Here is a 25,419-nt window from a genome sequence, read left to right as displayed (position 1 = left end):
CACACACACACACTCAACTTCAGGAGTCCTTAGTTACTCCCTCATATCAGTGGAAGCTGCAGCGCTCAAATGGTACACGCTACCCTTGACGGCGCCAGTCAGCGTGGCACGCACAGCGTGTTGACAGGTGCACGTGAGGCCAGGCTCCTCCAGTTGGAATGACAACAGGGACTGAGCTGCAGGCTGCAGCCAAGGCAAACAGGACACTACAAGAGTCAGCAAAGATTCCTCAAAAGCATCTGACACACAGATAAACATGTACACCCATAAAACGGTGATAAAATACTTCTGTTTGTGGTTGCACTATGACATTGCTCCATGGACACTATGCAAAGACTATGTTGGCGCCAAAAGCTCCAAAACAAATATTTTTTTTTAGTTAGAATGCAAAATTCACTGTTATTAAGAAATATTTGGTGCCATCATGGTGGATAGTTTGTCAAACTCCCTCCATCTATGGCTCTTCTCCCCATCCTCCCCATTGTCATGATAATATCCCTAATGACTCTGTTCCCCCAGGGCTGGTGAGGCTTGGGAGGAGATGGGAGAGGAAGGGGGAGAACTATTGTACCCTTCATCTTTAGTTGTTGAGGGGAATCATAAATCGTCCTCCCGCCCCCCTCAGCCACCTGTTGGAGAACTCGCCCACTAAGGGCATTCCTTTCTCTACTCCGTTGCTAGGTGATGATGATGACGACGACGACGACAACGACTTTGCAAATCTATTCCCATGCAGGCGTGGGAAGTCCAACTTTAACCCGAAGCTCATGGAGGTACTAGGGTCAACATTTCCTTTCTTAGTTCTAGGCTGGGCTAGAAGAGTTTAAAGGACACAAAGGTGGTCCAGGAACAGTTCTAAATAGGGAGTTTAAAACCATATGAAGAGGGATTTGAATACTTGGAATTGTGATTCCTTTATTAAAAAGGCGAGATCCGCAGTAGCGGGAAAGAGTGTCATGGCCACCCCACCAACATTGTTAGCTTAGCAGAGGAGGGTCATGCAGCATGGGGAATTTGTTTTTTTAAATGACAACACGTATTGTGCTCTAACGCACGTATAAAAGGAGAAGAAAACAGTGCGTTGTTTTTCCGTAACTTTTTTGGCTGTAACATCGCAAATGGACGTAGCCGTTTCGCCATTAAGGATTGCCGCTTTGAGCCTCGAAAAGTCTGACAAAACAGCATCTCGTCCATTATCTGTTCTGGAGTTTGAAGTACTTATCAGACCATTCCAATGCCCTATCCTATAACCAACCCATTTCCTCTCTATCCCCTCCCACGCTTAGACAGCAGATTACTCTCTAGGTCTCATAGTTTCCCATAAAACTTACTTCCTGTGAATTGACCCAAAACACAGTGCTAGTGACGCAACAGGGCAGAGGTCACGTGGATAAAAAAAAAAGATTTATAAAAATACATTAAATATATACACACAGTACAAGTTAAAAAATTGGGGGTCACTTAGAAATGTCCTTGTTTTTGAAAGTACATGGTTTCCTGGTGTTTGATGACATTCCGGACGTGATTATGAGCCTCCCGTCAGCAGCTTCCTAATGGTTAAAACAGTCAGAGTCTGGACAACCCCTCTCTCTCCACTTAATGTCACCTCTCCCAGCTCTTACTGATACCTACCCATAAGCCCCCTCACCTTCCATTCACTTTAACCAGCACCCACTGAGCACCTACTGACACCGGATGTCCGCAGATGTTGAAAAGTAGTTGAAATTTGGCCTTGATGTTAACGACCACAGACGGACCGGACTGGAGCAAATACGAACCTATCATAGACGTGTGTTTTACAAGTTTAAATAGCACAGTTTGTAGAGAACAGTACATTAAAGTACAGCACTGTACACTGAGTAGAGCAAAGTAGATCACAGTAGTACTGAATACAGTACAGTGAGTAGAGTACAATACTGAGTACACCAAAGTTACCACAGTTTGCAGCTGCACAGTTCTTCAACCAAATTCGTTTTTTTGTACATTTTCCAGTTGAAATTCTTTGAAGTAGGCCTTGTGTATAGATTTGTATGTTCTGGTCGACTTTTACATCGATATAGTTTTTGTTTTGGCATTCAATTTAAAAAAGGTGAAAAACTGAGTCAAAGCGTTGCCGTAGAATTGCCCTTCTACAATGTAGATTTCCCGCGTGAATAAGCGCCCATGCGCGACCACGGTGTGCAGCTTCAACTTCATCACAGGAAGCTGCGATTTCAAGCGCTAACAATCAGTAGCACGCACGCAACGAAAGCTGCCAGCACATACACACAGTAGTACTGTATGCCAGGCGCTAATGAGTGAGGGATGAGCCCTGGGATGGCTGTGTGGAAAAACTGTGTCCCGCAGGCAACGCTCACTTTAAGTACTCAGGTCTGGATCACATCAAGCCGTTTAAACACCTGCCAATCATAACAATAAAGCAGCGCTTTACGAGTGTGGTTAAGACTCTCCTCTCGCTGCGACCTGTCTGAAGGTGGGTGCTTAATTAAAGGGGAAGGGAGGTAGATCACTACGGGTGACTCGGCAAAAAGGATGAATATTACAGACTGGTTGATTTGACGGCAGAAATTGCATCTCATTAAGAGGATAGGAACACAGGGTTAGAGTGAAGGGTTGAGGTGAGTCAAAAAATAAACTTCTTATTATCATCCAAGGATTTGAAATGGAACAGTGTTGATGAAATTAAGAATCTCTTCAGTGTATCATTTTACAGTCTGACATCGATTTTTCAGACATTGTGTCTAGCGTAGCCATGGCTTCCGAGCTAAACGAACGAGACGTGAGAGAGACCGAACCTGCTGCAGTGAGACTAAAATGGATAACCGTTCCAATAATGACAAGACCTTCAAAAAGAACGAGCCTAGGAAAGGAATGACACCTATAAACCATTTAATCTCTTTCAAAACGACAAAGTTAAAAATAAAAATAAAAATTAAGTGTTGTGCGGTTCTCCATGCAAGAGGAAGGGGAAAACTCTGTCCCCGGTGGGTTAGAAGTTAGAAACGCTGTACGCCATAATTCCCGAAAGGTAAATCAGGTTGGAAGGTGAGGCCACCGGTGGTCGCTATAGGGTGGAAATGTACACACAGTAACCAGGCTTTCACGACCAGGTTGAGCAAGTGGAGGAGACTTTGAACGCAACACCGTGTCCCTGTTCAGAGACACAGGGCGGAGATGAGAAGGACGAGGCGCACTGAGAAGCCACCCTGAAGATTTGTCCCTTTAAAAAGTGGCCTCGGTATGTTCCTGGCTGCAGTCGACCCTCAGAAACACACACAGAGATGTGTATGCGGCATGCGCACACCTACCCACGCGCACACACACACACACACAATGTAAACCTTTGTACTTAGCCTAAAAATGATGATGGCTACCCTACTCACATTGTATGCACTCGTCGTACTGTACATACACACCTTTGAGGACATTGTTAAACAAATAAGTAAATCACACCGGTGTGCTTACACACACACGTACTGTAGTCTGTACCCTCAAACACCCACGTCAACACAAACTCAGTCAAAACAGTAACGATCTCCAGTAAAGTACAGATTCAAATCAAAGTTTATTTGTCATGTGCGCGGACTACAACAGGTGTAGACCTTACAGTGAAATGCTTACTTACAGGCTCTAACCAACAGTGCCAAAAAGGTATTAGGTGAACAATAAGTAAAGAAATAAAAACAACAGTAAAAAGATAGTGAAAAACAGTTGCGAGGCTGTATATGGTAGCGAGGCTACATACAGACACCGGTTAGTCAGGCTGATTCACACACTACACCCTGGAACTACACAACTCAATACTTCAGATCTTAAATCAGAAATCATTTGAGATAAGACAAACAAACGCTTGCCCCCCCCCCCTCCCCTCTCCCTCTGTCTCGTCTGAATAGGATCATGGTAGTGGGTTTCTCACAGCTGTCTGTGTTCCAGCAGGCATTGAAAAGTGTCCAGTGTCCAGGGGGAATGGATCTTTGATACAGCAGGCCTTAGCACCACTAAATATGAGAGCGAGCAAGCGAGCGAGAGAGAGAGAGAAAGAAAGAGAGAGAGAAAAAAAGCCTCTACTCAGACATCAAGCTTTCACGTTTTTTTGTTGTATCAGTCTCTCAAGGTCTTTTTTCGTGTGTGTTACCTTCAGTCTCTTCCTTCTCCCATCCCTCTCATAGACTTGTTAATCTCCCACTCCTTTCCGCTTCCCGTGCCGCTTTCATCTGGGACGGCCCTGTGTCTTTATCCAGCATTGGGATCGCATAGATTAACGATGCCATCAAAGTTGAACTCGGCACATGCGGCTGTAGACCATGGAACTAACGTGATAAACTGGTCCCGCCAGAAGACGGGGCGATGAGTAAAACGTGTGTGTGTGTGTGTGTACACGTGATTGTACGCTAAATTAGAGCAAGCTTTTTAATTTGAATCTTCATAAAACTCCATGTATCCCAGATCTACCTCAATATCATTAACGCAGAACGCAGGGCCCCCCGAGCATGGCAGTGGTCTACGTGCTAACTGTGCCACTAGAGATCCTGGGTTCGAGTCCAAACCCCCCCCCCCACAGCCGGCCGCGACCGGGAGGCCCATGGGGCAAAGCACAATTGGACCAGCGCCGTCCGGGTTAGGGGAGGGTTTGGCCAGCAGGGATGTCCTTGTCCCATCGCGCACTAGAGATTCCTGTGGCGGGCCAGGCGCATTGCACGCTGACACGGTCGCCAGGTGTACGGTGATCCCTCTGACAAGTGGGAGTTGTGTCAAGAAGCAGTGCGGCTTGGCTTGGTTGTGTTTCGGAGGACGCACGGCTCTCGACCTTCGCCTCTCCCGGGTCCGTACGGGAGTTGCAGCGATGAGACAAGACTAACTAGCAATTAGATACCACGAAATTGGGGAGAAAAAAAAGGGGTAACATTTTTTTTTAAATCAAAATAAACACCATTAACTTGAGCATGTGACTCATGAAGAGGAAAGATTTACACCACACACACACTTTCCGGTCTCCTTCAAGCCACATTGACTAAGTACAATGGCGTACAAACACACTAGCACCAAGGACACATGCATTAAAACCAAACATCTACTGCACACACACACACACACACACACACACACACACCCCCACATCCATTACACGCCCGCCAGCAGGCACAAAAGACACCACTAACAGCGCCGTTAAATAATGACGAGAACTCTCCCAGCGCCCCCGCTCCGTCACGGAGAGGAGGACGAAGAGAGCGAGAGGAGGAGATGGCTTGTTTAATTTACTGCAGCCCATCTGTCTCGCACTGCAGCTCCCAGGAGCCTGTCCTGCGCCGCCTGCCCGTTAGTACGCATGTATGTGAGACATTAGTTCCATAGTAATGGACTGTGTAGAATGGACACGCTGTTCTATTTCACATGCAATTTACTTGGCCGTTTGAAAAAAAACGCAAGCCAGGCCTGCACGGCTTCAATTGCAAATACCTCCGCCGGTATTGAACACTGTGGGGTACTCCAAAGTGTCGTGTGAGCTACAGTGCCTTCAGAAACTATTGACACCCCTTGACATTGTACACATTGTAGTAAAAGCCTCATTTCAAAATACCCCATAATGTTAAAAGTGGAATTATGTTTATAGACATTATTACAAATTAATAAAAAATGAAGAGCTGAAATGTCTGGGGTCAATAGGTATTCAAGCCCTTTGTTATGGCATACTTAAATACATTCAGGAGTAAAAATGTGCTTAACAAGTCACAATATGTGCAATAATTGTTTTTAACATGATTTTTGAATGACTTCCTCATCTCTGTACCCCACGCATACAACTGTCTGTAAGGTCCCCCAGTCGAGCAGTGAATTTTAAACACAGATTCAACCACAAAGACCGGAGAGGTTTTCCAACGCCTCACAACGAAGGGCACCTTCTAGGTGGATGGGTCAAAGTAAAAAACATTTTTTTTTAAAAGCATATATTCAATATCCCTTTGAGCATGGTGAAGTTATTCATTACACTTTAAATGGTGTAGCAATGCACCCAGTCACTACAAAGATACAGGCGTCCTTCCTAACTCAGTTGCCGGAGAGGATGGAAACCACTCAGGGATTTCACCATGAGGCCAATGGTGACTTTAAAACAGTTACAGAGTTGAATGGCTGTGACAGGAGAAAACAGAGGATGGAACAACAACATTGTTACTTCACAAAATGTTAGCCTAAATGACAGAGTGAAAAGAAGTAAGCCTGTACAGAATATAAATATTCTAAAATATACATCATGTTTGCAACAAGGCACTAAAGTAATACTGCAAAAAATGTGGCAAAGCAATTAGCTTTTTGTCCTGAATACAATGTGTTATGTTTGGAGCAAATCCAATACATTACTGAGTACCACTCTTCAAAATGTTCAAGCATAGTGGTGGCTGCATGGTGTTATGGGTATGCTTTCCAAAAGACACTGGGAGAGGAATTTACCTTTCAGCAGGACAATGAACTAAAACACAATGCCAAATCTCCACTGGAGTTGCTTACCAAGAAGACAATGAATGTTCCTGAGTAGGCAAGTCACAGTTTTGACTTAAATCTACTTGAAAATCTATTTGCAAGACCTGAAAATGGTCTAACAATGATCATCAACCAATTTGACAGAGGTTGAAGAATAATTGTCAGATGTTGCAAAATGCAGGTGTGGAAAGCTCTTAGACTTACCCAGAAAGACTCACAGCTGTAATTTCTGCCAAAGGTGCTTCTACAAAGTATTTACACAGGGGTGTGTATACTTATGTGAATTAGATATTTCTGCATTTCATTTTCAATAAATTTGCAAAACTGTCTAAAAACATTTTTTCACTTTCATTTATAGAGTACTGTGTGTAAATGGATGAGAAAAAGGCCTCTCGAGTGACGCAGTTGTCTAAAGCACTGCATCACAGTGCTAGCTAGCTGTGCCACTAGAGATCCCGGTTCGAGGCCAGGCTCTGTCGCAGCCCACCAGGAGACCAATAGGGCGGCGCACAATTGGCACAGCATCGTCAGGGTTAGGGGAGGGTTTGGCCAGCAGGGATGTCCTTGTCTCATTGCGCTCTAGCGACTCCTGTGGCGGGCCAGGCGCATGCATGCTGACACGGTCGCCAGGTGTACAGTGTTTCCACAAACACATTGGTGCGGCTGGCTTCCGGGTTAAGCGGGCATTGTGTCAAGAAGAAGTTTGGTTTGGTTGGGTCATGTTTCGGAGGACGCACGACTCTCGACCTTCACCTCTCTCGAGTCCGTACGGGAGTTGTATCGATGAGACAACACTGCAACCACCAATTGGATACCACAAAATTGGGGAGAAAACATTTACTATTTTAAAAAGGGGTGAGAATTTTGAATTTAGGCTTTAACACAAAATGTGGAATAAGTCTAGGGGTATGAATACTTCTTGTTTCACATAAGATACAATGTCCAATAGATGTTTAATAGTTTTCACAATTAAGTGACCATGCCCGAAAAGCCAGTGTATTGGCACGGGTGTATTGGAAAACCGTGCCAATACATCCTCCAAACACCGGCTTCGAGGGTACTATCACTTTTATACAACGGGTTACCAACATATTCAAATAATGATTGACCTATTTTCTTTAAAGACATTGTTTTGATTAATTTATTAATACTATTTCATCCTTCCACAGATATAGTTCCGAAACAAATCTAGGGTTGCTACCCAAACCGGCAGGTGGTTCGTTCTATTGGTTTGGCTGCCATAGATGCAACCCAGTCGTTCGTTCTAAATGTTCCATTGCCATACTGGCTGGCAACGTTCTTATCCCTTGCTTGCTAGCTAGCCAACTACGGCGAATTTACAGTCACGGCAAACAGTGCAGACAGAATAACAACAGTAGCTGCATTTGTTCAAGCTGTTTTCTTCGTGACATTTATTTGGATACATCCATAACAATGAGCTAATGAGACACAATTTCGCCTGGCATAGAAAATGTGCTCTCTCGTCAGGACACTGTTGTTCAGAGGAGCTAGCCAACAACACAGCTAACACAATCACTTCAAACTGAAGCTGGAAAGATTGCAAACTAGCTGCACTTCATTTCGTTTTACCTTCTTTCAATTGACATTTCTTTGTATAAAAATGATGCCAGCTGATTCACGATTTCGACTGGCTGAGAAACGCTGCCTGCCTCTCGCTCTTGTCCCGACACCAGACCCCTACAAGTTTATTACTATGGGACAGTTGGAGATCAAATTTGAAAATTGAAACAATGATGCAAATGTCAGAGAGACAGACAGCAAGGTTTATACAAATCTCCACCATTGAAAACTTAAATGTTAGTCTAAAAGAAATGTGAGATAATGTCTAGATGCTTTTTATAGTGGAGATCAAGTTTATAAATTGCCTGGCTGGGCTGATGAAACAGTGGATTGTGCAGTCAGATGGAACAGAGTAAATAGGCATTTTAACGTCATAGATTTAGCTAGTGGTAACTTGTGGAATAGATACTGGCTGGAATGCGGTTTCAACCAATCACCATTCAGGATTAGACCTAACCGTTGTTTAATGTGCAAATAGACCTAGAGTATAGAGTTGGGGTTCTTTTGTGAAGTCCATTCTACAAATTAGGTTTGTTAAATCCTAAACACTGGGAGATGTAAAGTTATTTGAAAAAGGAACAGGTAGATACCTACGTTACTGTGAGTTCAGCTCGTCACCTACAGTCACGCCAATGCTATGGCACAAAGTGTGCCCTATGTTTTTTTGGCATCGACCACGGGCATTAGTTCATAACACCCACATATATTTCCTGTTGTTCACTTCCTGTTTTTATTTGCAGCAAGTCATCACAATTTATATTAGATTTTTGCCACCGTTTTCATGCCTCTGTTTTTCCATATGGACTTGAAGATAATCAAGTAAGATGCCAACTACTCAAGTTTTTGCATGTGCCGGGAACAAAAAAATCTGAAGACAATTGATGATGAAGTTGATATTGGCTCATGAGTTGTTTGGCTCCTGAAACCGTTGTCAAGCGATGAAGTCTCAAGTGACAGGAAACGTCTCCACCTACATCTGGTCCCAAAACATGGACACAATGGGCTGACAAAAGAAGCTCAAAGGCAAAGATGCTGACTGACAAAGAAGCTAACTGATCAAGAAGCTTAAAAGACAAAAAGATGCCAACTGACAGAAGTAAATAGGCAAAAAGGTGAACGAGGTAAATGGACAGACAAGCTAACAGACAGAGAAACAAACACACGCAGAGAATATCAACAAAGGGATCAGATGAGGAAATAAAAAAGTAGAGACAAAGGGCTGGTAGAAATATAGGCAAGCAAACTAGAATACTGGCTAGATGGATAAACATAAGCAGGCAATAGACAGATAATCATTCAGTCAGACAGCTAAGCAAAGGACGCATTCTATCATATGGAAAGGCAGATATTCAGACAATGGCAGACCGAAATGCGACTGGATGAGGGGCAGTGGATTTGTTAACCTCACGAAAATTTGGACCACGTAGAGCAGATGAGCGATCACTAGTTAGGATTCCATTCAATTGGTGACAGATCTTCAAGCAAATATACAAGAATCTGCATAAAGAAAATGTGCATTTTCCCCATTAGTTGTGTTTCCACCAAATGGATTTGTTGCAGATAAAAATGCAGTGCGCGATGACGTAGTGCACACAATGTGCTTCTTTGCTTAAAAATACAATTCTAAAAGTTCAATGTGTTTCCATCGTTCAATGTGTTTCCATTTCCATCGTTCCTATCCAAAACGGTTGAGCTGAATAGCAAATGTGGCTAATCTGGTTTTGGCCCATGTGCTCTAGCCAACAGCTCGCAGATAGGCTACAACGTCGGCTAGTCTACTTGATGAGATTATTATGGATAAGAGCGAGAATATTCTTTATTTATCAAAACGGCAGTCAAGCATCAATCATCCTGTCACCAGAATAAGACCCTCAATATGTGTTGGAAACGAAAGTCAAGATCACTGTGCACTTTCACCACCATGTGAAGTTAATCATAGTTGATTTCATCTGTAACCTAATAAACTACCTGTTTTCCCGAGTCATAGTGGGAGGACCACACACCATATCATCATTGCATGACTCCCAAGTTCACTTCGATAGGATGGTTGTTATATCAACATTTGAGCATAAAGACGTTTTCCAACACCATTTCTCACATAATTAACTTTACCGGCACAAAAAGATCCCACCATGTCAAACGAACTAATTATCTGTCGGAGTTTATAACATTTTACCGAAACTACCCATTTCCATCACACCTGTTGTAATTTTAATTTGTATGGTGTGACTTTACTCGCTGGATGGAAACATGGTTAATGAGACGGACAGTGTTCCCACACAAACTGAACCCCAATGCTTTGGGCCAACTGACTAGACTCAAACGAGACCCTTTCGATCCAGTTTACATAATTGGGGAACACAAGGCTAGCGTCACTATAGAGCAGTCACGAATGGAAATGGCCAAGTGTCAAGTCTCCCCGGAGCCATAAGTAAAACATCTAAAAGGCTAGAATCTAGACGAAATGTCCATACGACGGGGTAACAGCCTGCTATTTACCAGGTAGTCAATTAGAATTAGTTGTTAAAATGGTAATAATGTAACAATTGAAAACGAATGACACTTTGCTTTCTATGAGGTTAAATTAAACATTCAGTACGAGTCAAAAGTTTGGACTTTATTTCCACTATTTTCTACATTGTAGAATAATAGTGAAGACATCAAAACAATGAAATAACACACATGGAATCATATAGAAACCAAAAAAAAGTGAACAAATTATTTTAGATTCCCCAGAGTAGCCTTGATGACAGCTTTGAACACCCTTGGCATTCTCTCAACCAGCTTCACCTGGAATTATTTTTCAACAGTCTTGAAGGAGTTCCCACATATGCTGAGCACTTGTTGGCTGCTTTTCCTTCACTCTGCGGTCCAACTCATCCCAAACTATTTCAATCGGGTTAAAGTCGGGTGATTGTGGAGGCCAGGTTATCTGATGCAGCACTCCATCACTCTCCTTCTTGGTCAAATAGCACTTCCACAGCCTGGAGGTGGGTTGGGTCATTGTCCTGTTGAAAAACAAATGATAGTCCCACTAAGCCCAAACCAGATGGGATGGCGTATCGCTGCAGAATGCTGTGGTAGCCAGCATGGCTGAGTGTGCCTTGAATTGTAAATAAATCACAGTTTCACCAGCAAAGCACCCCCACACCATCACACCTCATGCTTCACAATGGGAACTACAAATGCTGAGATCCGTTCACCTACTCTCTGTCTCACGAAGACACAGCGGTTGGAACCAAAAATCTCAAAAGGACAGATTTCCACAGGTCTAATGTCCATTGCTCGTGTTTCTTGGCCCAAGCAAGTCTCTTCTTCTTATAGCCTTCCTTTAGTAGTTGTTTCTTTGCAGAAATTCAACCACGAAGGCTTTATTCACGCAGTCTCCTCTGAACAGCTGATGTTGAGATGTGTCTATTACTTGAACTTATTTGGGCTGCAGCATTTATTTGGGCTGCAATTTCTGAGGCTGGTACTAATGAATTTATTCTCTGCAGCAGAGGTAACTCTGGGTTTTCCTTTCCTGTGGCAGTCCTCATGAGAGCGAGTCTCATCATAGAGCTTGATGGTTTTTGCGACTGCACTTGAAGAAACCTTCAACATTTTTGAAATGTTCCAGATTGACTGACTTTCATGTCTTAAAGTAATGTTGGACTGTCATTTCTCTTTGCTTATTTGAGCTGTTCTTGCCATAATATGGACTTGGTATTTTACCAACTAGGGCTATCTTCTGTATAACACCCCTACCTTGTCACAACACAACTGATTGGCTCAAATACATTTTTTAACTGTTAATTGAAATGCATTCCAGGTAGTCACCTGATGAAGCTGGTTGAGAGAATGCCAAGAGTGTGCAAAGCTGTCATGAAGGCAAAGGGCGGCTACTTTGAATATATTTTGATTGGTTTAAGACAGAGAAGCTACATATGGTAAGACGAGGGTGGGGATGTGTGTCTATTTGTCAATAACAGCTGGTGCGCGATGTCTAATATTAAAGAAGTCTTGAGGTACTGCTCGCCTGAGGTAGAGTACCTTATGATAAGCTGTAGACCACACTATCTATATTATTCGTAGCCGTCTATTGACCACCACAGACCGATGGTGGCACTAAGACTGCACTCAGCCAACTCTAAGGCCATAAGGAACAAGAAAATGCTGATCCAGAAGAGGCGCTCCTAGTGGCCGGGGACTTTAATGCAGGCAAACTTAAATTGGTTTTATCACATTTTTAACAGTATATCACATGTGAAACCAGAGGGGGGAAACAAACTCTAGACCACCTTTACTCTAGAGACAGAGAAGCATACAAAGCTCTCCCCTGCCCTCCATTTGGCAAATCTGACCGTAATTCTATCCTCCTGATTCCTACTTACAATCAAAAACTAAAAGCATGAAGAAACAGCTTGATATGGAAGTGGTCATATGACGCGAATGCTATGCTACAGGACTGTTTTGCTAACACAGACTGGAATATGTTCCGGGATTCATCCAATGGCGTTGAGGAGTATACCATCTTAGTCATCGGCTTCATCAATAAGTGCATCGATGACGACGTCCCCACATTGACCACACATACAACCAGAAGCCATGGATTACAGGCAACATCCGCATCGAGCTAAAGGCTAGAGCTGCCACTTTCGAGGAGCGGGACACTAACCCGAACGCTTATAAGAAATACCACAATGCACTCAGACGTACCATCAAACAAGCAAAGCGTCAATACAGGATTAAGATTGAATCCTACTACACCAGCTCATACGATCGTCGGATGTGGCAGGGCTTGCAAACTATTACTGACTACAAAGAGAAACCCAGACGCGAGCTTCCCAACAATGCGAGCCTACCAGACGAGCTAAATGCCTTTTGTTCTTTCTTCGAGGCAAGCAATACTGAAGCATGCAGGAGAGCACCAGCTGTTCTGGATGACTGTGTGATAACGCTCATGGTAGCCGATGTGAGCAAGACCTTTAAACAGGTCAACATTCAAATCCGTGGGGCCAGACGGATTACCAGGACATTTACTCAAAGCATGCGCAGACCAACTGGCAAGTGTCTACATTGACATTTTCAACCTCTCCCTGTCTGACATATCAACATGTTTAAAGCAAACCACCATAGTCCCTGTGCCCAAGAACACTAAGGTAACCTGCTTAAATGACTACACGTAGCACTAAATGTCTGTAGCCATAAAATGCTTAGAAAGGCTGGTCATGGCTCACATCAATACCATTATCCCAGAAACCCTAGACCCATTTAATTTGCATACCACTCAAACAGATCAACACTGCCCTTTCACACCTGGACCTGGACAAAAGGATCACATATGTGAGAATGCTATTCATTGACTACAGCTCAGCATTCAACACCATAGTGCCCTCAAATTTCATCACTAAGCTAAGGACCCTGGGACTAAACACCTCCCTGTGCAACTGGATCCTGGACATCCTGATGGGCCACCCCCAGGTTGTAAAGGTAGGTAACAACACATCTGCCACACTGATCCTCAACACGGAGGCCCCTCAGGGGTGCGTGCTCAGTCCCCTCCTGTATTCCCTGTTCACTAATGACTGCATGGCAAGGCACAACTCCAACACCATCATTAAGTTGATGACACAACAGTGGTAGGCCTGAACGCCGACAACGATGAGACATCCTATAGGGAGGAGGTCAGAGACCTGACCGTGTGGTGCAAGGTCAACAACCTCTACAACAACGTGATCAAGACAAAAGGAGATGACTGTGGACTACAGGAAAAGGAGGACCGAGCACGCCCCCATTCCCATCTACGGGGCTGTAGTGGAAAAGGTTGAAAGGTTCAAGTTCCTTGGCGTCCACATCACCAACAAACTTACATTGTCCAAGCACACTAAGACAGTTGTGAAGAGGGCACGACAAAACCTATTTCCCTTCAGGAGACTGAAAAGATTTGGCATGGGTCCTCAGATCCTCAAAAGGTTCTACAGATGCACTATCGAGAGCCTCCTGATGGGTTGCATCACTGCCTGGTATGGCAACTGTTCGGCCTAAGGCCCCAAGGCGCTACAGAGGGTAGTGCGTATGGCCCAGTACATCACTGGGGCCAAGCTTCCTGCCATCCAGGACCTCTATACTAGGCGGTGGAAGGCCAAGACTCCAGCCATCCTAGTCATAGACTGTTCTCTCTGCTTACCGCACGGCAAGCGTTACCGGAGCGCCAAGTCTAGGTCCAAGAGGCTTCTAAACAGCTTCTACCTCTAAGCCATAAGACTGCTGAACATCTAATCAAATCGCTACCCAGACTATTTGCAATGCTACTCTCTGTTATTATCTATGCATAGTCACTTTAATAACTCTACATACATGTACATATTACCTCAATTACTTCGACAACGGTGCCCCGCCCATTAACTCTGTACCGGTACCCACTGTATAGAGCCTCCATATTGACTCTGTACCGGTACCCCCTGTATAGAGCCCCGCTATTGTTATTTACAGCTGCTCTTTAAATGATTTGTTATTCTTATCTTTTACTTTTTTTAGGTATTTTCTTAAAACTGCACTGTTGGTTAAAAGGGCTTGTAAGTAAGCATTTCACAGTACGATCTAAACTGGTTGTATTCGACGCATGTGACAAGTAAAGTTGGATTTGAGCGTGTTAGCGAGGAAAACAATTAGGTACAGCTTGGAGTCAACGTTACGTTTCTTTGCATACAGTAGATGTGCACACGTATCGGTAGCCTACAATATGCTATGGTTGGTGTGCGCACGCGCTACAGTGTCTTCTTGTGAGTACACATGCCTCCCCACCATGCACACACAGTGCAGACGGGTCCCTGTCATCACCTGGGTCTCATCTCATCAGTCAGCATCACACATACAGTAGGAGAAGAGCGTCTTGCTGATGCAGGGACACATTTAGAGCGGTGCAAGTACAAGCGTGCCTCATGTTTTATCTATCAATCAGGCCAGTATTCACAAAGGGTCACAGAGTAGGAGTGCTCTTCAAGGATCAGTTGTCCCCTTTAGATCATAATGAATAAGATTATATTGACGGGGACCTGGGGATACTCACAAAGTAGGAACAAATACAAAACTTAGTTGTTTCCTCTCCTTTGCTACTACATAGATTTCTTTACGCGTTGCAAGATACTATGTGTACTACCTCATTTTTTTTATGATTGATACAATTCGCCATTTTGATTCGTTTCGTGGTCTCATTAGTCGAGCCAACGTGTTTTGAGAAGCCTTTTAAAACAGTGTAAACTACTTAGGTAAAAATACTAAAAGAGTACTACTTAAGTAGCTTTCTGGGGTATTTGTGATTTGATTTGATATATTTGACAACTTTCACTTTACTCCACCGCATTCCTTAAGAAAACAATGTACTTTCTAATGCCATACATTTTCCGTGACACCCAGAAGTACCGATTACATTTTGAATGCTTAGCAGGTCAGGAAAATGGTCCAATTCACTCACTTATCAAGAGTAAATCCCTGGTCATCCCTACTGCATCTGACGGACTCACTAAACACAGACTTACTTAAGTAGTATTTTACCTGCTGACTTTCACTTTTACTTGAGTCCTTTTCTATTAAAAAGGCATCTTCACTTTTACTCAAGTATGACAATTGGGTACTTCTCCCACCGCTGCTCTTAAAATTAGCCTCAAATGATTCACACTCAGTTTTCAAGAGGCTATGCGGCTTGAATTTGGATCACCGAGTTTATAATATTCAGTACAGCAATGCATGTGGGCTCTCTGTAACAAACAAAACAAAAGCTTGGCCTTATTTATCATTCAGACGAGATGCATTAGAATGAAACCAAGCAACTAAAACCTAATTAATAACCGAGCAAAAGCTTCTGAACACACAGGCCTTAAAGCAACCAGGCAAAACAGGACAGAAATCTATGTATAAACTAGTCAACAAACACACGCACAGACACGCATGCACACGGGAACATCAATATGTGCACTTGTAGCCTACGTGTTAGTCTGAAAAAAATATCCATACCACCCACACACACACACACGGCCCTGAGCTGCAGATGCCACACCAGCTCTGGAACACTCACAGGACAGTGTTCCTAACTGGCAGGGATTGCATCACAAGGCCATGCCTTAATTCAATTGGTCTTGTGTTCCCTGCCTACAAGGCTTTGAGACGGCAGTGGAGGTCTGAGCTAAAGGACGATCGAAAACAAGGACATTTCTAAGTGACCCCCAAACTTTTGAACGGGAGTGTGTCTTTCAGGCTGTTGTGTCAGGGTGGCCTGCTTTGATAGAGACACTCCCAACAGGTAAGACACACATAGACAACCCAATCGAGGTTGTTAAACTTGCAACCCAGGATACTGGGTTGTAAAACTTGACAAAAAAAGATTAAAACCCACCATACACTTTCGCACTTTCCATCCTCCTCCCTTTAGTGCCTGTCTTATCCTGCCCCTGTCCAGTTAAGTGGTGGAGAGTTCAGGAGGTGTGATAGAGAAATGTGTCGACCTCCAAAAACAGGTAAGATAGACACACACAGAGAGAGAGAGATGACCCAATGTATGTTATGTTCAACTTGACAAAAAGAATAAAATAAAACAATTCAGATAGAATCATTTGACATTGAATACTCATGATGTTTATGTTTCTAATTTATGTCTTTCATGTCGGTGTATCGGGGTGGCGTGCTCTGTCCTCTCCAATTCAGACCAAAGCAAGACTGTGTTTAAAGCTCACTATGGATCTACCAACATTTTGGCCTCTACAAAGTCTTAAGGATGTCGTTGCAGTGTGATTAGTGTGTGTTCTGCTTCTCCCGTCACTATCCTCCATACCGTCTTGTCATAATCACCGCAGCTGATGGCACACTCAACTTGTACTTGATAAATCAACACCATTAATCAATGTCATTTGTATACCAAACAGAATTGCTAGTCTAAATGTAATCTTGTATGCTTGTCTTCTCTCCACTGCCCAGAAATACATGGATGCGTGCACAGCGCTCATTCAGAAGTACTCCTCGTTGAGAGACCACACGGGGGGAAGAAATATGTAAGAATTATGACATTTTCCTACTCACATTAATTCACACACTAATAACCTTTTTTTTTTTTACACCAGATTGCCCCTATCCAGACCATGTGCTGGCTTGGATATTTTCCTCTCACGTGGTTTATTCCATCACATTTGTAGCAGCGTAAACGAGACAATCGCTAGTTACGTAATTAACTAAGTCTGCTCCTTTGACCTCGTACCCAATAATCCATCATGACATTTGTCATGTACCCTTGACAGTATGCAGCTGCTCTAGTTCTACTCATTCTAATCCCGTCTTCTCATTAAACACCCTCCAATTTAAAAAGGTAAATGCAAAGTTAGAAGTCATACTGTGTAAGGTGTACTCAGTTAACTTACTGTTGGAAATATGACTTGGGTAACCCTAAAAATCAGACACATTTTTGTGTGAAGCTCCCATCGCCTACCATAAGAATAGATGGGAATCCCTTTGCGGATGAGAGCCCCGTCCAACTCTTCCTGGATGGAGAGGAGCTACTCACTAAAGAGCCTGAGGACATCTCCATGGGATTGGGAGTGGCAATGGGGGTCCATTTCCTTATTCATATTTTGTATGCAGCATCAGTGAAAAACACTATGCCTTTGCATTCAGAAATATGTTCTGGGAATTGATGAGGGGGGTAAATGACCAACAAATGTTGAATGGCAAAGTTTTTGCTGCAGAGAGAAGGACAGGGGAGACAAGAGCAAAGTAATGCGAGGTCAGTTGTAACAGCCACATTACTCAAACTAGAAACCACGTACAATGCTGTTATTCAATGTGTCTCTACATGCCTACGAGTTTTAGTATGATTTCATTTCACCTTTATTTAACTAGGCAAGTCATTTAAGAACAAACAAATGCTTATTTACAATGACGGCCTAGGAACAGTGGGTTAACTGCCTTGTTCAGGGGCAGGACGGTAGATTTTTATCTTGTCAGCTCAGGGTATCGATCCCTAGAAAGTTATTTGAGGAACCGTTTTAAAAAGTGATTTAGGGAAAAGGTTCCTTGAGGCACCTTTAGGGATTCCACCGGTGTTGCAATGTGAGGAACCCCGAAAAGTACCTTCAGGACCCTTTCCTTTTTAGAGTGTTGAATGAACACAAAAAGTCAGCTCTTTTACACACTCAGTAGTTAACATACAAACGTAATGTTGTGTCATGCAGTGTGACTTCCCAGAATTCATTGACTCACAGTGAGAGTATAGAAGAATTAGGCTAAATTCCATAATATAAAAAAGGTCACATGGCCTTATAGCAGCAGGAAAATGTTTGGAGGTGCTGCACATTTTTTGGTCGAAAGGGGAGTGCACTACTGCCAAGTCCCATAGTCTAGTCAACCTATCAAGTCAACCCATCGTGACATGCTTATTGAAAGGCAGATAAAAACCTACCCCGACACATAAGTAGGCTGTATCAGGCAGCCTAAAGCATAAATCATAGTCCACAGACGCAGAGACGCGATAGTCCAGCGTCCCATTGTTACATAGATACTCGTCTCTCGAGACCTCCATCCACCGTGGACCCACAGCCCGAACGCGCACCTCCACTTCCTCTATTCATTTGAATGTGCTGACAGGTGGAGAAATTGCTTGAGCTGCGCTGAGAATTATGAATGCCAACGGTCCAATATTCTACAACACTGCTGTGCATATGCATACACGTTTAGGACTACAAAGAAACCCTTTATGCTGCATTCGTAACAAAGTGGGAAGTGGAAATGTACCACATACGACTGGGGAAAATCCACTTGAAAAGCCTCCAACTGGTGATTACTAGTGAGAAACTCATCATCCAGAGCGCTCACTCCTCTCACATGCTCTGACGTCACCTACTAAGGAAATGACTTTGATAACATTTTCTGCAGTTAAATGCAACAAAACATTATTCATAAAAAGCTATCTGGTAATGTGGTATTTGAACACTATAATTAGTTTGCAAGCATGCTAGCTGTACTTTTAGTTTATGGTATATGCAGTTTGTTGGCCATTAGCCAATCTGCTCTTATCAATGAGTACAATGCATATGAATGCATCCAACTGGTATTCACCACTTCACAATGTAGTAAATTCCCATTTCCCACTTTGTTACGAAAGCAGCACAACTCACAGACCATGGAGTAGGTTGACGTCTAGTAGGTTGGACCAGTGTCACATCATGGCCAACACGGAAATATTTCAAATCTGATCAATATGTGAGAGCTTTGTGACTGGACGTCGGGGCTGTCCTTGTTTTATTTTTAACTGACATCATTTACCTGACTCCCGAGAAAAAGCGGACGTCACCCCATGACAGCCATTGACAGTGAATTTGTTTGAGAACTGTTTCGAGCGGCCATCAAATGTGCCATCTAAACATTCAAAAATGTCTTTCAAGCTTTTAAATCGTTCAATTTTGAAACAAAATTGCACAAAACCTTGTAGACAGGTGTTGGCTTGAACAAGCACACACTGTGCAACGATTCCATCTATGGACAAAGCTTGTTACATTGTAGCGGCAGCCTATATAAAACTGTCAAGGCTCGCAACAAATGACATTTTAACAGTTTACACAATGGCGGGATGTGGCTGGCTAAAGCTTCGGTTTGATATTTCTGCACAACAGAACAGGAAAACGGAGTCGTGACAGCACACAGATTGAAACACCACGTTAAACTCTCCCCTCGAACTAACCGACTACCAGGCGGATTTTAGTCGGTGTAGAGGCTTCTACCGAATCTGGTCTACCAGTCACACGTCCGATCAACCGCATTGTCAGTAGCCTATATAAATAGCCAGTCAATACCTGTTGACTCCTCCTACCGACGTGTTGGTTGGTGGAAGTCCCGAACCGAGCCGTTTATGTTTTGTCCTGTGCTTCTTTTCCGAAGTCCTTAGACGAGGAGTGGCCCGGTATAGGACGGTCTGCTTCGTCAGACGGTGCGAGTCTGACAAGAGCTCTGCGAGTTTTCTGCAAAGAAACTGATGTTCACGGAGCCGCGCAAATGGATGCAAGGCTTAGAGAGCAGCAGCCATTGCGGTCACGTGCATTTTCGGGAAACACAACACTGGCCAGCCTAGAGAAGTCCACTCCCACGTTTCATATCTACCATGTCAATTATGTCATCTACAGCAGGGTTTCGCAAAAATCGGTCCCGAGGCCCCCCTGGGGTGCACATTTGTTTGTTTATGCCCTAGCACCGCGCAGCTATTCAAATAATCTAAGCTTGATGATGAGGTGGTTATTTGAATCAGCTGTACTGTACATCAAAACTCCATCCTGCTGAGAAGCCTACTATTGCTCTTCTAACTAGGACTTTGGAAGTGCAACACGCACCAAATGTTTATAATATTCCTTTCATAATCAAACGAAGACATTACGTGTAATGCTGTTTAGAATATAAATGTGGCATCAATGTCACTATCTATATGAGATTGGTTTCGTTTTTTTTCTCATCAAGAATGAATCCTATCTGTGTCAACTGTCAATGAACCAAATTCTTAGTGTACAATCTAAGAGCCCCCCCATTCCCCCTGATCAAACATGCCTGTAAAATCCATTTTTCTCAGCAAGGATGGAAAACAGGCATTTTTTATGGGGCCTGGCTGCCAACCAGGAGGGGCTCCTGGGAACTGTCCCGTCTTCACATCCCCCACTCTCTCTCCCAGTCCAACGTTTTGACTGACAAGTGAAGGGATACGACCCTGATCCAGCTAGGGCTTATACAGCACATGCTCCCAGGAATCCCTGACGCCATTCATTTTAAGGGACTACGCTACAGTATTCCTGCTAGACATCTCTCTCTCTCTCCTTGTTTCTTTCGCCCACAATGTAATCTTTCAAAGGGGCTTTCAAAGATGATTCCTCTGACACTCATCCTGGCTAGTGTCTTCCTCTCTCCTCTCCTGGCCTCGCCTGGTCTCCCTCTCCTCTGTTTATGGCAGACTGTAGTGGGCTACAATCCAATCTATTCCTGAGATGGAAGTGAGCGCAACGGGTCCGTCCAGTCCGTACTTGTTACTGCCGGACAGGGTGTGCCATGGGCAGGCATCCCTGGCTGGGTGTCCTCTCTCATCTCTCCCTTCTCTCCTCTCCTCTCCCTTTGCCAAGATGTATGAGGAGAGCGACAGCTGCTAGGAGACTGCCAGGACCTTTTATCCACACAGCACTATGGCCTGGCTGGCCGGCGCAGGTTCCAGGGAGAGTGTCTGCAGACCTGGGTATAAATACTATTTGAACTGTGGAAGACTTTGAACCTGGAGTGTCAGGTGGACGTCAATTGCACATTGGAGATGTTTCTATTGGCTCAATCACGCCAGGATAAGCTCAAACAAGCCCAACTAGTATTTGGAATGATTTTCAAATAGTATTTCAGCCTAGGTCTAGTGGATCCAGAGTGTGTGTTTGTGTCTCCTGGGACAGGAAACTGAGCATCCCAAGGCAGAAAGATAGGAGGTTTATGGGCCACGGAGACGAAACTAGCAGATGGGTGTCTTTGCCTGGTCTAAGCCTTCCTCTCCTTAATCTGTCTGGGACTGTAGGAGCACAGGCTTGAGCACAGATGTGGCCGTAAGCAAGTGCATGTGTATTTGTGCTTATTTGTGTGTGTGTGTGTGTGTGTGTGTGTGTGTGTGTGTGTGTGTGTGTGTGTGTGTGTGTGTGTGTGTGTGTGTGTGTGTGTGTGTGTGAGCAAGAGGACAAGTACATTAGAGTGTCTAGTTTGAGAAACAGACGCCTCACAACTGGCAGCTTCATTAAATAGTACCCGCAAAACACCAGTCTCAACGTCAATAGTGAAGAGGCGACCCTCAGTATCCTGGCCTTCTAGGTAGAGTTGCAAAGAAAAAAACTTATCTCAGACTGGCCAATAAAAATAAAATATTAAGACGGGCAAAGGGATACAGACACTTGACAGAGATATGGTTTTTCTTTGCAACTCTGCCTAGAAAGCCAGCATCCCCGGAGTCGTCTCTTCACTGTTGACATTGTTTCTGGGCATTTTGAGCCTGTAATCGAACCCACAAATGCTGATGCTCCAGATACTCAACTAGTCTAAAGAAGGCCAGTTTAATTTCTTCTCTAATCAGCACAACAGTTTTCAGCTGTGCTAACATAATTGCAAAAGGGTTTTCTAATAATCAATTAGCCTTTTAAAATGATAAACTTGGATTAGCTAATACAATGTGCCATTGTAACACAGGAGTGATGGTTGCTGATAATGGGCCTATGTAGATATTCCATTAAAAAAAAGATGAGAGAGGCCTGTAATTTTCATCGTAGGTACACTTCAACTATGACAGACAAAATGAGGGGGGAAAAATCCAGAAAATCACATTGTAGGATTTCTTATGAATTTATTTGCAAATTCTGGTGGAAAATAAGTATTTGGTCAATAACAAACAAGCAAGATTTCTGGCTCTCACAGACCTGTAACTTCTTCTTTAAGAGGCTCCTCTGTCCCCCACTCATTACCTGTATTAATGGCACCTGTTTGAACTTGTTATCAGTATAAAAGACACCTGTCCACAACCTCAAACAGTCACACTCCAAACTCCACTATGGCCAAGACCAAAGAGCTGTCAAAGGACACCAGAAACAAAATTGTAGACCTGCACCAGGCTGGGAAGACTGAATATGCAATAGGTAAGCAGCTTGGTTTGAAGAAATCAACTGTGGGAGCAAATATTAGGAAATGGAAGACATACAAGACCACTGATAATCTCCCTCGATCTGGGTCTCCACGCAAGATCTCACCCCGTGGGGTCAAAATGATCACAAGAACGGCGAGCAAAAATCCCAGAAAAACACGGGGGGACCTAGTGAATGACACTGCAGAGAGCAGGGACCAAAGTAACAAAGCCTACCATCAGTAACACACTACGCCGCCAGGGACTCAAATCCTGCAGTGCCAGACGTGTCCCCCTGCTTAAGCCAGTATATGTCCAGGCCCGTCTGAAGTTTGCTAGAGAGCATTTGGATGATCCAGAAGAAGATTGGGAGAATATCATATGGTCCGATGAAACCAAAATATAACTTTTTGGTAAAAACTCAACTCGTCGTGTTTGGAGGACAAAGAATGCTGAGTTGCATCCAAAGAACACCATACCTACTGTGAAGCATGGGGGTGGAAACATCATGCTTTGGGGCTGTTTTTCTGAAAAGGGACCGGGACGACTGATCCGTGTAAAGGAAAGAATGAATGGGGCCATGTATCATGAGATTTTGAGTGAAAACCTCCTTCCATCAGCAAGGGCATTGAAGATGAAACGTGTCTGGGTCTTTCAGCATGACAATGATCCCAAACACACCGCCGGGGCAACGAAGGAGTGGCTTCGTAAGAAGCATTTCAAGGTCCTGGAGTGGCCTAGCCAGTCTCCAGATCTCAACACCATAGAAAATCTTTGGAAGGAGTTGAAAGTCTGTGTTGCCCAGCAACAGCCCCAAAACATCACTGCTCTAGAGGAGATCTGCATGGAGGAATGGGCCAAAATACCAGCAACAGTGTGTGAAAACCTTGTGAAGACTTACAGAAAACGTTTGACCTCTGTCATTGCCAACAAAGTGTATATAACAAAGTATTGAGATAAACTTTTGTTATTGACCAAATACTTATTTTCCACCATAATTTGCAAATAAATTCATTAAAAATCCTACAATGTGATTTTCTGGATTTAATTTTCTCATTTTGTCCGTCATAGTTGAAGTGTGCCTATGATGAAAATTACAGGCCTCTCTCATCTTTTTAAGTGGGAGAACTTGCACAATTGGTGGCTGACTAAATACTTTTTTGCCCTACTGTAAGTATGGTTCTCAATCAGAGACAACGACAGACAGCTGTCCCTGATTGAGAACCATACCCGGCCAAAAACAAAGAAATACAAACATAGAAAAAAGAACATAGAATGCCCACCCTAGTCACACTCTGGCCTAAGCAAAATAGAGAATAAAAGCCTCTCTATGGCCAGGGCGTGACAATACGTATTCACCCACTGAGTCAATACCTGTTAGAATCACCTTTGGCAGCGATTACATCTGAGTCTTCTTGGGTATGTTTCATAAGAGCTTTGCACACCTGTATTATGCAATATAAGCTCTATCAAGGTGTTGGGGATCATGGCTAGACATAAATGTTAAAGTATTACCATAGATTTGTAAGCAGATTTAAGTCAAAACTGTAACTTGGCCACTCAGGAACTTTCACTGTCTTCTTGGTAAGCAACTCCAGTGTAGATTTGGCCTTGTGTTTTACTCCTGCTAAAAGGTGAATTCATCTCCCAGTGTCAGGTGTAAAGCAGGCTGAAGCAGGTTTTCTTTTATGATTTTGCCTGTGCTTAGCTACATCCCATTCTTTTCATAATTAAAAACTCTGCAGTCTTTGCCGATGTCAAGTAGGCCTATACCATGATGCAGCCACCATGATCCTTGAAAATAAGGAGGCAATTACTCAGTGATGTGTTGGATTTTCCCCAAACATAAGCCTTTGTGTTTAGGCCAAAAAGTATATTAATTTGCTGTGTTTTTTTGCAAAATTACTTTAGTGCCTTGTTGCATACATATGCATGTTTTTGGAATATTTTTTATTGTGTATATAACATTTTGTATTATTCTTTTCACTCGTCGTTTAGGTCATTATTGTGGAATTACTACAATGTTGTCGATCCATCCTCAGTTTTCTCGTATAACAGCCATTGAGCTGTTTTAAAATAATCAATGGCATCATTGTCATGACTTCCACCGAAGTCGTTTCCCCTCCTTGTTCGGGCGGTGTTCGGCGGTCGGCGTCACTGGTCTTCTAGCCATCGTTGATCCACATTTCATTTTCCATTTGTTTTGTCTTGTTTTCTTACACACCTGGTTTCCAGTTCCATCATTAATTGTTGTGTATTTAACCCTCTGTTCCCCCCATGTCCTTGTGTGGAATTGTTTGTTTGTACCCATGTAGGTTCTTTTTGTATTGTTGTGGGTTTTATAATTAAACTGCTCCGGCTATTCCCTATCTCTGCTCTCCTGCTTCTGACTTCACTGCCAACAGTTCCGCAACCCTTACAATCATGGTGACATCCCTAACCAGTTTCCTTCCAGTCCTGCATCTCAGTTCAGAAGGACGACTGCATCTTTGAATGTATTAAAAATAAAAACCTGAAATATTACATTTACATAAGTATTCAGACACTTTAATCAATACTTTGTTGAAGCACCTTTGGCAGCGATTACAGCTGCGAGTCTTCTTGGGTATGACACTACAAGCTTAGCACACCTGTATTTGGGGAGTTTCTCCCATTCTTCTCTGCAGATCCTCTCAAGCTCTGTCAGGTTGGATGGGGAGCATCACTGCACAGCTATTTTCAGG

General features: G+C 43.4%; 2 protein-coding genes across 3 annotated transcripts in view; both read right to left on the bottom strand.

Annotated features, from left to right (window-relative positions):
* LOC112225905 (retinoic acid receptor alpha) overlaps window positions 1-20,119 on the bottom strand; it is a 214,002-nt gene extending 193,883 nt beyond the window's left edge. The window contains exons 1-2 of one of the 2 annotated variants that reach the window (XM_042307230.1): window positions 19,875-20,119; window positions 17,516-17,765 (exon numbers count right to left, since the gene is read on the bottom strand). The gene's annotated coding sequence lies outside the window, so the exon portion shown is untranslated. The remainder of the gene's footprint in view (window positions 1-17,515; window positions 17,766-19,874) is intronic. The other variant, XM_042307229.1, reaches the window with a different exon arrangement.
* The window catches only part of LOC121841058, a 56,542-nt gene that overhangs the window by 1,176 nt on the left and 29,947 nt on the right, over window positions 1-25,419 (bottom strand). The gene's annotated exons all lie outside the window — the stretch shown is intronic.

This window comes from Oncorhynchus tshawytscha, linkage group LG27, assembly GCF_018296145.1.
Source record: "Oncorhynchus tshawytscha isolate Ot180627B linkage group LG27, Otsh_v2.0, whole genome shotgun sequence".
In the NCBI taxonomy this organism is placed as follows: Eukaryota; Metazoa; Chordata; class Actinopteri; order Salmoniformes; family Salmonidae; genus Oncorhynchus; species Oncorhynchus tshawytscha.
The sequence above is the reverse complement of the archived record's forward strand: the minus strand, read 5'-3'. Positions and strand labels throughout refer to the sequence as shown.